Genomic DNA, 11,644 nt, shown 5'->3' with positions numbered 1-11,644 from the left:
CAAAATTCACAAAAATATGCCCGGAATTCAGAAATTTGAATGACGACCAGGGACTCCCATGCCTATTAGGGGAAGAGAGAAATTGTGTAACACTAGCGGCACACTATGTTGGAGCTTGCCATGGACAGAGGGACAACCACTGGATATAGGAAAAGAGTATATATAAATTGTGTGAAGGTATATTTGTGCACTCGGGGATGTATCTGTTTGTACACTGTATGGATGGATCTGTATTTTTGTGTACAAACATTAATATTTTTCGATGCTTTGGCAACATAAGATGTAACTTGTCATGCTAATAAAGCGATTTGAATTGAATTGAATTGAATTGATAGTGGGGGGGGGTCTGTGATAGTGGGGGGGTCTGTGATAGTGGAGGGGGTCTGTGATAGTGGGGGGTCCGTGATAGTGGGGGGTCTGTGATAGTGGGGGATTTGTGATAGTTGGGGGGAGTCTGTGATAGTGGGGGGGGTCTGTGATAGTGGGGGGTCTGTGATAGTGGGGGGGTCTGTGACAGTGGGGGGTCTGTGATAGTGGGGGGTCTGTGATAGTGGGAGGTCTGTGATAGTGGGGGGTCTGTGATAGTGGGGGGTCTGTGATAGTGGGGGGTCTGTGATAGTGGGGGGTGTCTGTGATAGTGGGGGGGGTCTGTGATAGTGGGGGGTCTGTGATAGTGGGGGGGGTCTGTGATAGTGGGGGGTCTGTGATAGTGGGGGGGTCTGTGATAGTGGGGGGTCTGTGATAGTGGGGAGGGTCTGTTATAGTGGGGAGGGTCTGTTATAGTGGGGAGGGTCTGTTATAGTGGGTGGTCTGTGATAGTGGGGGGGGTCTGTGATAGTGGGGGTTCTGTACCTGCTGGAGTCGTACTGCCAGACTTGGGCCCTGACAATAAATCCCCAAAAAACCAAAGTCCTTGTGTTCCAGCAAAGATCCAAACATCAGGGACCCAAAATAAATTTCACAGTAGGAACAAACAAAATTGAACAAATCACTAACTACACATACTTGGGCTTAAAAATCAGTTCTACAGGAAACTTCAAACTGGCTGTGAATGAACTGAAAGAGAAAGCAAGAAGGGCTTTCTATGCCATCAAAAAATCAATCCAAATAGAAATCCCAATTAGCATTTGGCTCAAAATTTTCAAATCAGTAATTGAACCAATTGCACTCTATGGCAGTGAGGTATGGGGACCGCTAACTCAACGAGAATTCGCAAAATGGGACAAACACCCAATTGAGATCCTACATGCAGAATTCTGTAAAAGTATCCTCCGGACTCAAAGGAAAACAGTAAACAATGCATGCAGGGCGGAACTAGGCCAATATCCATTAATAATCACTATCCAAAAAAGAGCCACCAAATTTTGGAATCACCTGCAAATGAGCAACCCCCAATGCTATCACTACGACGCCCTGAAATGCCAAGAACTGACCATAAAGAAGAATACCCTCAGTCAACTAGTCCTGGGACTCAGTGAAGTAACTACTAACAATACTAACAATAACCAGCCCCAGGACAGTGACAGGGTAACACAAAGAATTTGACCCAACACAATCGTCGCTAAGCAAAAGGAAAAATATCTGACATATTGGGCAGAAACAACAAAAACCCAAAGCAAACTCAATTGCTACTTGGCCCTAAACAGACAATACAACATAGCTGATTACCTGACCATGGTAAAGGATAACAAACTGAGAAGAACCTTGACAAAGTACAGACTTAGCGAACATAGCCAAGCAATCAAAAAAGGCAGACACAGGCAGACCAGGCTGCCAAGAGAAGACAGGATATGCTTGATATGCCTATCAATTAGTCCAATAAAAGGCGACGAGTTAAGAACGTAACTGAAGGTTTTTATTGGCTAAATAACAGAGCCCACCCTCGTGGGTGATCCGATCCAACAGGGAGGAATACTAGCCAGTCAGCTACCTTTATACCTGGGCAGGTAATGGGCGGAGTCGGAGGTGGTCAGCCCAGGTATAACAGTGCGACAAGAGGCGACCTCGTGTAGTGATGTGACAGTGAGAACAGTGAGAACAATATACAGTGATAACTATAACAGTGGTTTACCACATTCACCCCTTGTTTAGATTAGAGTCCGGCGGGGTGAAGTGTATTACCAGCTCTGGTATGTCAGTCTGTCCGGAGGCTTCGTTAGCCTCTCCGATCGTCGCAGCGGCGGTGTTACATTATCCGGTGTTAAAGCTGGTGTCTGCGTAGTTGGCAAAGGCTCGTGGGGTTCCGGCATGCCGTCTACCTCGGCTGGACTCGGGGGGTTGGGAGGGGGGGGGTGAGGGTGCGAGGTCTCGTAAGGAGACAGTGTCCTCCCGTCCGTCTGGGTAAGCCACATAGGCGTACTGGGGGTTGGCGTGCAGGAGGTTCACCTTCTCGACCAGGGGGTCCGTTTTATGGGCCCTCACGTGCTTTCGCAGCAAGACGGGTCCCGGAGAGGTCAGCCAGGTTGGTAGGGTGGTTCCCGTAGTCGACTTCCTGGGGAAGACAAACATTCGGGCATGGGGGGTGGTGTTAATGGCAGTGCAAAGTAGTGACCGGATGGAGTGCAGCGCAATCGGGAGGACCTCTTGCCAGCGGGAGGTTGGGAGGCCCTTAGACTTTAAGGCTAAGAGGGTGGCCTTCCATACCGTCGCGTTCTCTCTTTCCACCTGGCCGTTCCCTCGGGGGTTGTAGCTGGTGGTCCTGCTTGCTGCAATACCCCTCTCCAATAGGAACTGACGGAGTTCCTCGCTCATGAAGGAGGCGCCCCGGTCACTATGTATATAGTTCGGGAACCCGAACAAGGCGAAGAGTTTGTTCAGGCATTTAATGACCGTGTTACTGGTCATGTCTGGGCAGGGGAAGGCAAAGGGGAAACGGGAGTACTCATCAACGATGTTGAGGAAGTACACATTACGGTCGGATGACGGTAGGGGCCCCTTGAAGTCGATGCTCAGACGCTCGAAGGGGCGGGTGGCCTTGATCAGGCTTGCTCTGTCCGGCTTATAGAAGTGCGGTTTGCACTCAGCACAGATCTGGCAGTTCCTGGTCATGGTCCTGACCTCCTCGATGGAGTATGGCAGGTTGCGGGCCTTAATGAAATGGTAGAGTCTGGTGACTCCGGGGTGGCAGAGGTCATTGTGGAGGGTCTGAAGTCTATCACTTTGCGCGCTGGCGCATGTAATGCGTGAAAGAGCATCAGGGGGGTCGTTCAGTTTACCGGGCCGGTACAAGATCTCATAATCATAGGTGGAAAGCTCGATTCTCCACCTCAAGATTTTGTCGTTCTTGATCTTGCCCCTCAGCTTGTTATTAAACATGAAGGCAACCGAGCGTTGGTCGGTGAGGAGGGTAAATCGTTTGCCTGCCAAGTAGTGCCTCCAGCGCCGTACTGCCTCCACAATTGCCTGGGCTTCCTTCTCGACCGACGAGTGTCGGGTCTCGGGGCCCTGTAGGGTCCTTGAGAAGAAGGCTACCGGCCTACCCTCCTGGTTAAGGGTAGCGGCTAGGGCGAAGTCGGATGCATCGCTCTCCACTTGGAAGGGGATTGACTCATCCACTGCGTGCATTGTGGCCTTGGCTATGTCTCCCTTAATGAGGGAGAAGGCCGCGCACGCCTCTTCCGTGAGGGGGAAGGATGTGGTTTTCAGGAGGGGTCTGGCTTTGTCCGCATAATTGGGTACCCATTGGGCATAGTAGGCGAAAAGCCCCAGGGTTCTCCTAAGTGCTTTTGGACAGTGGGGGAGGGGTAGCTCCATGAGGGGGCGCATTCTTTCGGGGTCGGGGCCGATGACTCCGTTCTCTACTACACAGCCAAGGATGGCAAGGCGCGCTGTGTTAAACACGCATTTCTCCTTATTGTAGGTGAGGTTCAGCCGTTGGGCCGTACGGAGGAATTTCTCCAGATTCACGTCATGGTCCTGCCGGTTGCGGCCGCAGATGGTGACGTTATCGAGATAGGGGAAAGTGGCCTGTAGTCCGTTCTGGTCAACCATCCGGTCCATCTCCCGTTGGAAAACCGAGACCCCGTTGGTGACACCAAAGGGGACCCTAAGGAATTGGTAGAGGCGGCCATTCGCCTCGAAGGCGGTGTACTGGCTGTCCTCCGGGCTGATGGGGAGTTGGTGGTAGGCCGACTTGAGGTCGATGGTCGAGAATACGCGGTATTGTGCAATCTCATTGACCATGTCCGATATGCGGGGGAGGGGGTATGCGTCCAGCTGGGTGTATCTGTTTATGGTCTGGCTGTAGTCGATAACCAGGCGATTTTTGTCGCCGGTCTTGACTACCACCACCTGGGCACGCCAGGGGCTGCTGCTCCCCTCAATAATGCCCTCTTTCAGGAGTCGCTGCACCTCAGAGCTAATGAAGGCTCTGTCCCCAGCGCTGTACCGCCTGCTCTTAGTAGCGACAGGTTTGCAGTCGGGGGTGAGGTTAGCGAACAGGGAAGGTGGCGGTACCTTGAGGGTGGATAGGCTGCAGGTGTTACGCGGTGGGCGGTTTAACTTTTGCTGGTTGTCGACTGTGAGTGGGGGGAGGGGTCCACCGTATGCTAGGGTTACACTTTGGAGGTGGGATTGGAAGTCCAGCCCTAGTATGACGGCAGCGCACAGCTGGGGGAGTACGAGGAGTTTAAAATTTTTATACTCTGTCCCTTTAACCGACAATGTCACGACACAGTAGCCGCTGATGTCTGTGGCGTGCGACCTCGATGCCATCGAGATGCGGCTGCGCGTTGGCAGGACGGGGAGGGAGTAGTGGCTCACCGTGTCTGGGTGGATGAAGCTCTCCGTGCTTCCGCTGTCGAACAGGCAGGTCATGGCGTGGCCGTTGACTTTGATGTCCATCATTGAGCTGGCCAGGTGGTGCGGGCGGGCTTGATCCAGGGTCACGGAAGCTAGGGTGTAGATGAGCGCGTCGTTGTCATGACAAGATGGCGGCGAAGATGGCGGCCCCCGTAGTTCACATGAGGCTCTGTTTAAATCGTTTGCCCCGCACAAAGATGGCCGCCCCTGCTGTTCCCATGAGGCTCTGCAGGCTTCGGCTGCCCCGCACAAAGATGGCCGCCCCTGGTTTTCCCATGAGGCTCTGCAGGCTTCGGCTGCCCCGCACAAAGATGGCCGCCCCTGGTTTTCCCATGAGGCTCTGCAGGCTTCGGCTGCCCCGCACAAAGATGGCCGCCCCCAGGGTTCGCATGAGGCACTGCTGGCTTCTGAGGATTTGCTTCTGCAGGCCTTGGAGAAGTGGCCTTTCTTGAGGCAGGTTTTGCAGGTCGAGTTTTTGGCTGGGCAGCGCGACCTCGGATGCTTCTCCTGGCCGCAAAAGAAGCAGCCAGCGGCCCGATCGGGGTTGCCTGATGTCGGGGCCGGTACCGGGGCTAGCGGGCCCGGTCGGATCCGTGATGCAGACGCTGAGGTAGGTCCCGGGGGCAGCGCTGTGAAGGGTGGTGGGGTGGGGGTCGGGCCCGAGTCCCAGGGTCGCGAATAGTACCTGGCAAACGCTTCCTGGTCTTGCTGGGTGGCCTCTAGGGTGAGGGCGAGGGCTTCGGCCTTGTCCAGGTCTATGTCCTTAGCTTCAAGCAGTCTTTGCCGTGTGTAGTCGGAACGTAGGCCTCTCACCAAGGCGTCGCGGACATTGTCTTCCATGTTCGCAGTAGCCGTCACCGCTTTAAAGTCACAGTTCCTGCCGAGTTGTCTCAGCGCTCGTGAAAATTCAGCTATCGATTCTCCTGGCTGTTGCTGGCGAGATCTTAAGAGATGCCTAGTGTACATGTAGTTTACCGGGCTCCGGTACTGCTGTTTCAGTAGGTTGATGGCGTCGTCGTACGTAGTCATGTCCTGGATGAGTGTATATACTCTCGGGCTCGCTTGGGCTTTCAGGACTCTTAGTTTGGATCTCTGAGGGACGACGGCTTCCTCCAGGTACGATTCGAAGCAGTCCAGCCAGTGTTTGAAGTCGTTGGCTGAGTTTGGTGCCTGTGGGTTTAGATCCAGGTATGGTGGTTTCAAGGCTTGCAGCCAAGCCGGCTGGTGTGGCCCGTTGTCTGGAGGCTGCTGTTGCTGTGCTGCTGGGTGAGCTCCTTGCTGTTGCTGTTCATTATCAGACATCTTTAAAATTTAGCCAATAAAATTGATATGCCTATCAATTAGTCCAATAAAAGGCGACGAGTTAAGAACGTAACTGAAGGTTTTTATTGGCTAAATAACAGAGCCCACCCTCGTGGGTGATCCGATCCAACAGGGAGGAATACTAGCCAGTCAGCTACCTTTATACCTGGGCAGGTAATGGGCGGAGTCGGAGGTGGTCAGCCCAGGTATAACAGTGCGACAAGAGGCGACCTCGTGTAGTGATGTGACAGTGAGAACAGTGAGAACAATATACAGTGATAACTATAACAGTGGTTTACCACAATGCTCTCACTGCAGTCAGGGAGTATTGGAGACAGAGATGCACTTCCTCACAACCTGTGGAAAATATCAGGACATCAGGGAGAATTTCTACCAAAAATTCTCACAAATACGCCCTGAATTCAGAAATCTGAATGACAACCAAAAACTCCCATTCCGACTGGGAGAGGAAAGAAGCTGTGTAACACTGGCGGCACACTATGTTACAGCTTGCCATGAACAGAGGGACAACCAGTAAACTAAGAAAAGAATATATATAAACAATGTGAATGTATATTTATACACTCAGGGATATACCTGTTTATACACTATCTGAATAGAACTGCGTTTATGTGTTCAAACATCAATGTATTTTGAGGCTTTGGCAACATAAGATGTAACTTATCATGCCAATAAAGCGATTTGAATTGTGAATTGTCTGTGACAGTGGGGGGTCTGTGATAGTGGGGGGGGGTCTGTGACAGTGGGGGGTCTGTGATAGTGGGGGGGTCTCTGATAGTGGGGGGAGTCTGTGATAGTGGGGGGTCTGTGATAGTGGGGGGGGTCTGTGATAGTGGGGGGTCTGTGATAGTGGGGGGGGTCTGTGATAATGGGGGGGTCTGTGATAGCGGGGGGGGTCTGTGATAGCGGGGGGGTCTGTGATAGTGGGGGGGTCTGTGATAGTGGGGGAGTCTGTGATAGTGGGGGTTCTGTGATAGTGGGGGGTCTGTGATAGTGGGGGGTCTGTGATAGTGGGGGGTCTGCGATAGTGGGGGGGGTCTGTGATAGTGGGGGGTCTGTGATAGTGGGGGGTCTGTGATAGTGGGGGGGTCTGTGATAGTGGGGGTGGTCTGTGATAGTGGGGGGGTCTGTGATAGTGGGGGGGGTCTGTGATAGTGGGGGGTCTGTGATAGTGGGGTGTCTGTGATAGTGGGAGGTCTGTGAGAGTGGGGGGCCTGTGATAGGGGGGGGTCTGTGATAGGGGGTCTGTGATAGGGGGGTGGTCTGTGATAGTGGGGGGGGTCTGTGATAGTGGGGGGAGTCTGTGATAGTGGGGGGTCTGTGATAGTGGGGGGTCTGTGATATTGGGGGGTCTGTGATAGTGGGGGGTCTGTGATAGTGGGGGGTCTGTGATAGTGGGGGGGGTCTGTGATAGTGGGGGGTCTGTGATTGTGGGGGGTCTGTGATAGTGGGGGGGTCTGTGATAGTGGGGGGGTCTGTGATAGTGGGGGGGGTCTGTGATAGTGGGGGGTCTGTGATAGTGGGGGGTCTGTGATAGTGGGGGGTCTGTGATAGTGGTGGGGTCTCTGATAGTGGGGGGTCTGTGATAGTGGGGTGTCTGTGATAGTGGGGGGTCTGTGATAGTGGGGGGCCTGTGATGGGGGGGGTCTGTGATAGGGGGGGGTCTGTGATAGTGGGGGGGTCTGTGATAGTGGGGGGTCTGTGATAGTGGGGGGGGTCTGTGATAGTGGGGGGGGTCTGTGATAGTGGGGGGTCTGTGATAGTGGGGGGTCTGTGATAGTGGGGGGTCTGTGATAGTGGGGGGTCTGTGATAGTGGGGGGTCTGTGATAGTGGGGGGTCTGTGATAGTGGGGGGTCTGTGATAGTGGGGGGTCTGTGATAGTGGGGGGGTCTGTGATAGTGGGGGGGGTCTGTGATAGTGGGGGGTCTGTGATTGTGGGGGGTCTGTGATAGTGGGGGGGGTCTGTGATAGTGGGGGGGGTCTGTGATAGTGGGGGGGGGTCTGTGATAGTGGGGGGGTCTGTGATAGTGGGGGGCGTCTGTGATAGTGGGGGGGTCTGTGATAGTGGGGGGGGTCTGTGATAGTGGGGGGGGTCTGTGATAGTGTGGGGGGTCTGTGATAGTGGGGGGTCTGTGATAGTGGAGGGTCTGTGATAGTGGGGAGGGTCTGTGATAGTGGGTGGTCTGTGATAGTGGGGGGTGTCTGTGATAGTGGGGGGTCTGTGATAGTGGGGGGGGTCTGTGATAGTGGGGGGTCTGTGATAGTGGGGGGTGTCTGTGATAGTGGGGGGTCTGTGATAGTGGGGGGGGTCTGTGATAGTGGGGGGTCTGTGATAGTGGTGGGTCTGTGATAGTGGTGGGTCTGTGATAGTGGTGGGTCTGTGATAGTGGGAGGTCTGTGATAGTGGGAGGTCTGTGATAGTGGGAGGTCTGTGATAGTGGGGGGGGGGTCTGTGATAGTGGGGGGGTCTGTGATAGTGGGGTGTCTGTGATAGTGGGGGGTCTGTGATAGTGGGGGGTCTGTGATAGTGGGGGGTCTGTGATAGTGGAGGGTCTGTGATAGTGGGGGGGGTCTGTGATAGTGGGGGGTCTGTGATAGTGGGGGGTCTGTGATAGTGGGGGGTCTGTGATAGTGGGGGGGGTCTGTGATAGTGGGGGGGGGTCTGTGATAGTGGGGGGGGTCTGTGATAGTGGGGGGGTCTTTGATAATGGGGTCAATGATTGTGGGGGGGTCTGTGATAGTGGGGAGGGTCTGTGATAGTGGGTGGTCTGTGATAGTGGGGGGGGTCTGTGATAGTGGGGAGTGTCTGTGATAGTGGGTGGTCTGTGATAGTGGGGGGGGTCTGTGATAATGGGGGTTCTGTACCTGCTGGAGTCGTACTGCCAGACTTGGGCCATGACAATAAATCCCCAAAAAACCAAAGTCCTTGTGTTCCTGTTGAAACGGATTCTTTTGCCCTCAATCTGGTTCAGTACAAACACTGAGTCGAATACTGGTTGAGTTCAACAGTTGTTTTATTCTGTTGTCCCGGGAGACTTACTCTGATACAGCACAGTTCTGACTCCAGCAGAGTCTCGACAGGTTCCACCAGAGCAAGTAATCTTTCATACAGAGTACCACATTATTATACTTGCTTTTGAGAAGACACTAACACATCTTACAGTCTGCACCAATCCTGAGCTGGGCACGTACACATTTAAATTGATTTCCTGGCCTGGCAGTTTGAAATAAAGAAGTCACATTTCACTGAATAGTTTATAGTTTAGGAAATATGCGGGTAATGGTTTCACGATCACCTAATCATTATGGTAATGCGTGGTAATGTGTTTTCGGATCGCCTATTGTCAGTATACCCTTTGCACTCCGCCCTACACTGTTTCCACCAGCAAGGTGTGACATTGTGGGTGCCAGCCATATTAGCAGCCACAGATCAGTTTAGCTTTTCCCGAGTTAACATGATCATCTCTTACAATATGCAAGTGACTCAGCGATGTCGACATTGCACCACCATTTTAGGCTAACAGGATCCTCCATTTTAGATTGACTGGGTCCTTGGCCATGCGAAGCGAGTTGTTACCCTATTTTTGCATTCTATATCCTCATTGTTGTGTATGTAACCTGTTCCACCTTAAGAGAGCTTAAGCCTGTTCCACCTTAAGAGATGTACTACTTTCTCAGGCTGCTGTAGATGTAATACCGGGGGTGAACACACCGGTATATAAGCACTGTGCAGTAATCTTGTATTCAGTATAGTCCCTACCTCCAACCAGTAAAGACCTGTTTTTATTGTTACTCATTAGTCTGTTTTAATTAACTAAATAATTCACAGACTTAACACTGGCGACGAGTCAGGTTCTTACCCTGCGGCAGTTATTCCACGGCGGTTGAAGAGAGGTTTCAAACCTCACCACTCACCACCCCACTGGAAGTGACAGGCATTAGGACCCTGAAGCCTCCATCAGCTTGTGAACCGGAGTAGAAGACAGGATTGGGGAAGAGAGAGGTATAGGGCGATAGCGATCGGCAGATAAGGGCCGGGCCGCTTTCAAGTGCGAGGCGCAGCCGGGCCATCGATCGCATCCGCTGATAAGGGCCGCACTCGGGGGCTGAAGGGAGACGGCATCGGGGACGGGTGAAGACTGCCAAGCGCGGGAAAACCGCCATTTTGTGGGCGGAGGACGACGGCAAGAGCGGGAAGCTGCCATCTTTGATAACAAGTAAAGAAAATAAAATCTGAGAAATTGCAAATCTACAATGCCTAAACACGGGAATATTAGCACCTTTGATAGTGACCTCGAAGATTGGGCCATATATGTTGAAAGAGTAAAAAATTATTATAAGGCCAATAAAATTCGTGACCAAGATAAAGCTCTAACATTATTAAATTTAATGGGTGCGAAGACATACGGGCAATTGAAACACCTGTTATCACCAGATGAACCGGCGGATAAGACGTTCGATGAGATTGTTACTGTCCTGAAAGATCATCTAAACCCCACGCCGCTGATGCTAGCGGAACGATTTAAATTTTATGACAGAAGGCAGCTACAGCATGAAAGCAATGCTGAATATTTGCTGGAATTGCGTAAATTAGCGAAATATTGCCAGTTTGGAACGGGACTGACAGAGGCACTTCGAGACAAATTTGTGTGTGGTTTATTTAAACAGGATACACAAAAGCGACTGCTCGAGGAGAATGAGCTGACGCTTGAGAAGGCGGTCACTATGGCAGCAGCACACGAAGCCGCAGCGAGAGGCACGGCAGTAATGCAGCTACGGTCACCGGAGCTCAGTGCACACAAATTGGGTGTGAGTTCTGGCAAATGGTATCGTTGTGGAAAGACAACGCATGATCAGAACCAGTGTTGGTTTAAAAACCAAGAATGTAGAACTTGTGGTAGGCTTGGACATATAGCTAGAGTATGCAGGTCAGCGAAGAAGACCAGCAACAAGAAGTCACCGCAAGGAAAATACGCAAAGGTACACAAGGTGACCGAACAGGAGTCCGATTCAGACGCTAGCAGTAATGAACTGGCTAGCTTAAGAGTACTCAACGCTGGTAAGGGTGCAGACCTCCAGACAATTTGGGTCACTCTTCAGATAGAAGGAGTCCAAGTAAAACTGGAATTGGACACTGGATCGGCATTGACGGTCATAAATAAGAAAGATTACGGAAAGTTATTCCAACATATTCCCCTACAGGATACGGGGATTATATTGGAAACATACACGGGGCAAAGAGTGTACCCCATCGGGAAAATAGAGGTTGCAGTGGTCCACAAGGGCGAAGACAGTCAAATAATGGACTTATATGTGATATCTGAAGGAGGTCCTCCACTACTCGGACGGGAGTGGATTAGGAAAATGAATATGGACTGGCATTTCCTACAAACAATAACGAGTGAGAACTCGGTGAAGATAGTCAGCCCAGACTCTGGAACGGATGATGGTAAGCCCAACTCAGGTGCAAAAGACAAAGTTTCAGCACAGAATTCCACTGAGCAACAACAACATAGTTAA

Source organism: Somniosus microcephalus, unplaced genomic scaffold (genome assembly GCF_052327205.1).
Source record: "Somniosus microcephalus isolate GS21.2 unplaced genomic scaffold, FLI_Smic_1.0 unresolved_chr1, whole genome shotgun sequence".
Lineage (NCBI taxonomy): Eukaryota > Metazoa > Chordata > Chondrichthyes > Squaliformes > Somniosidae > Somniosus > Somniosus microcephalus.
This window is presented reverse-complemented; position numbering follows the sequence as displayed.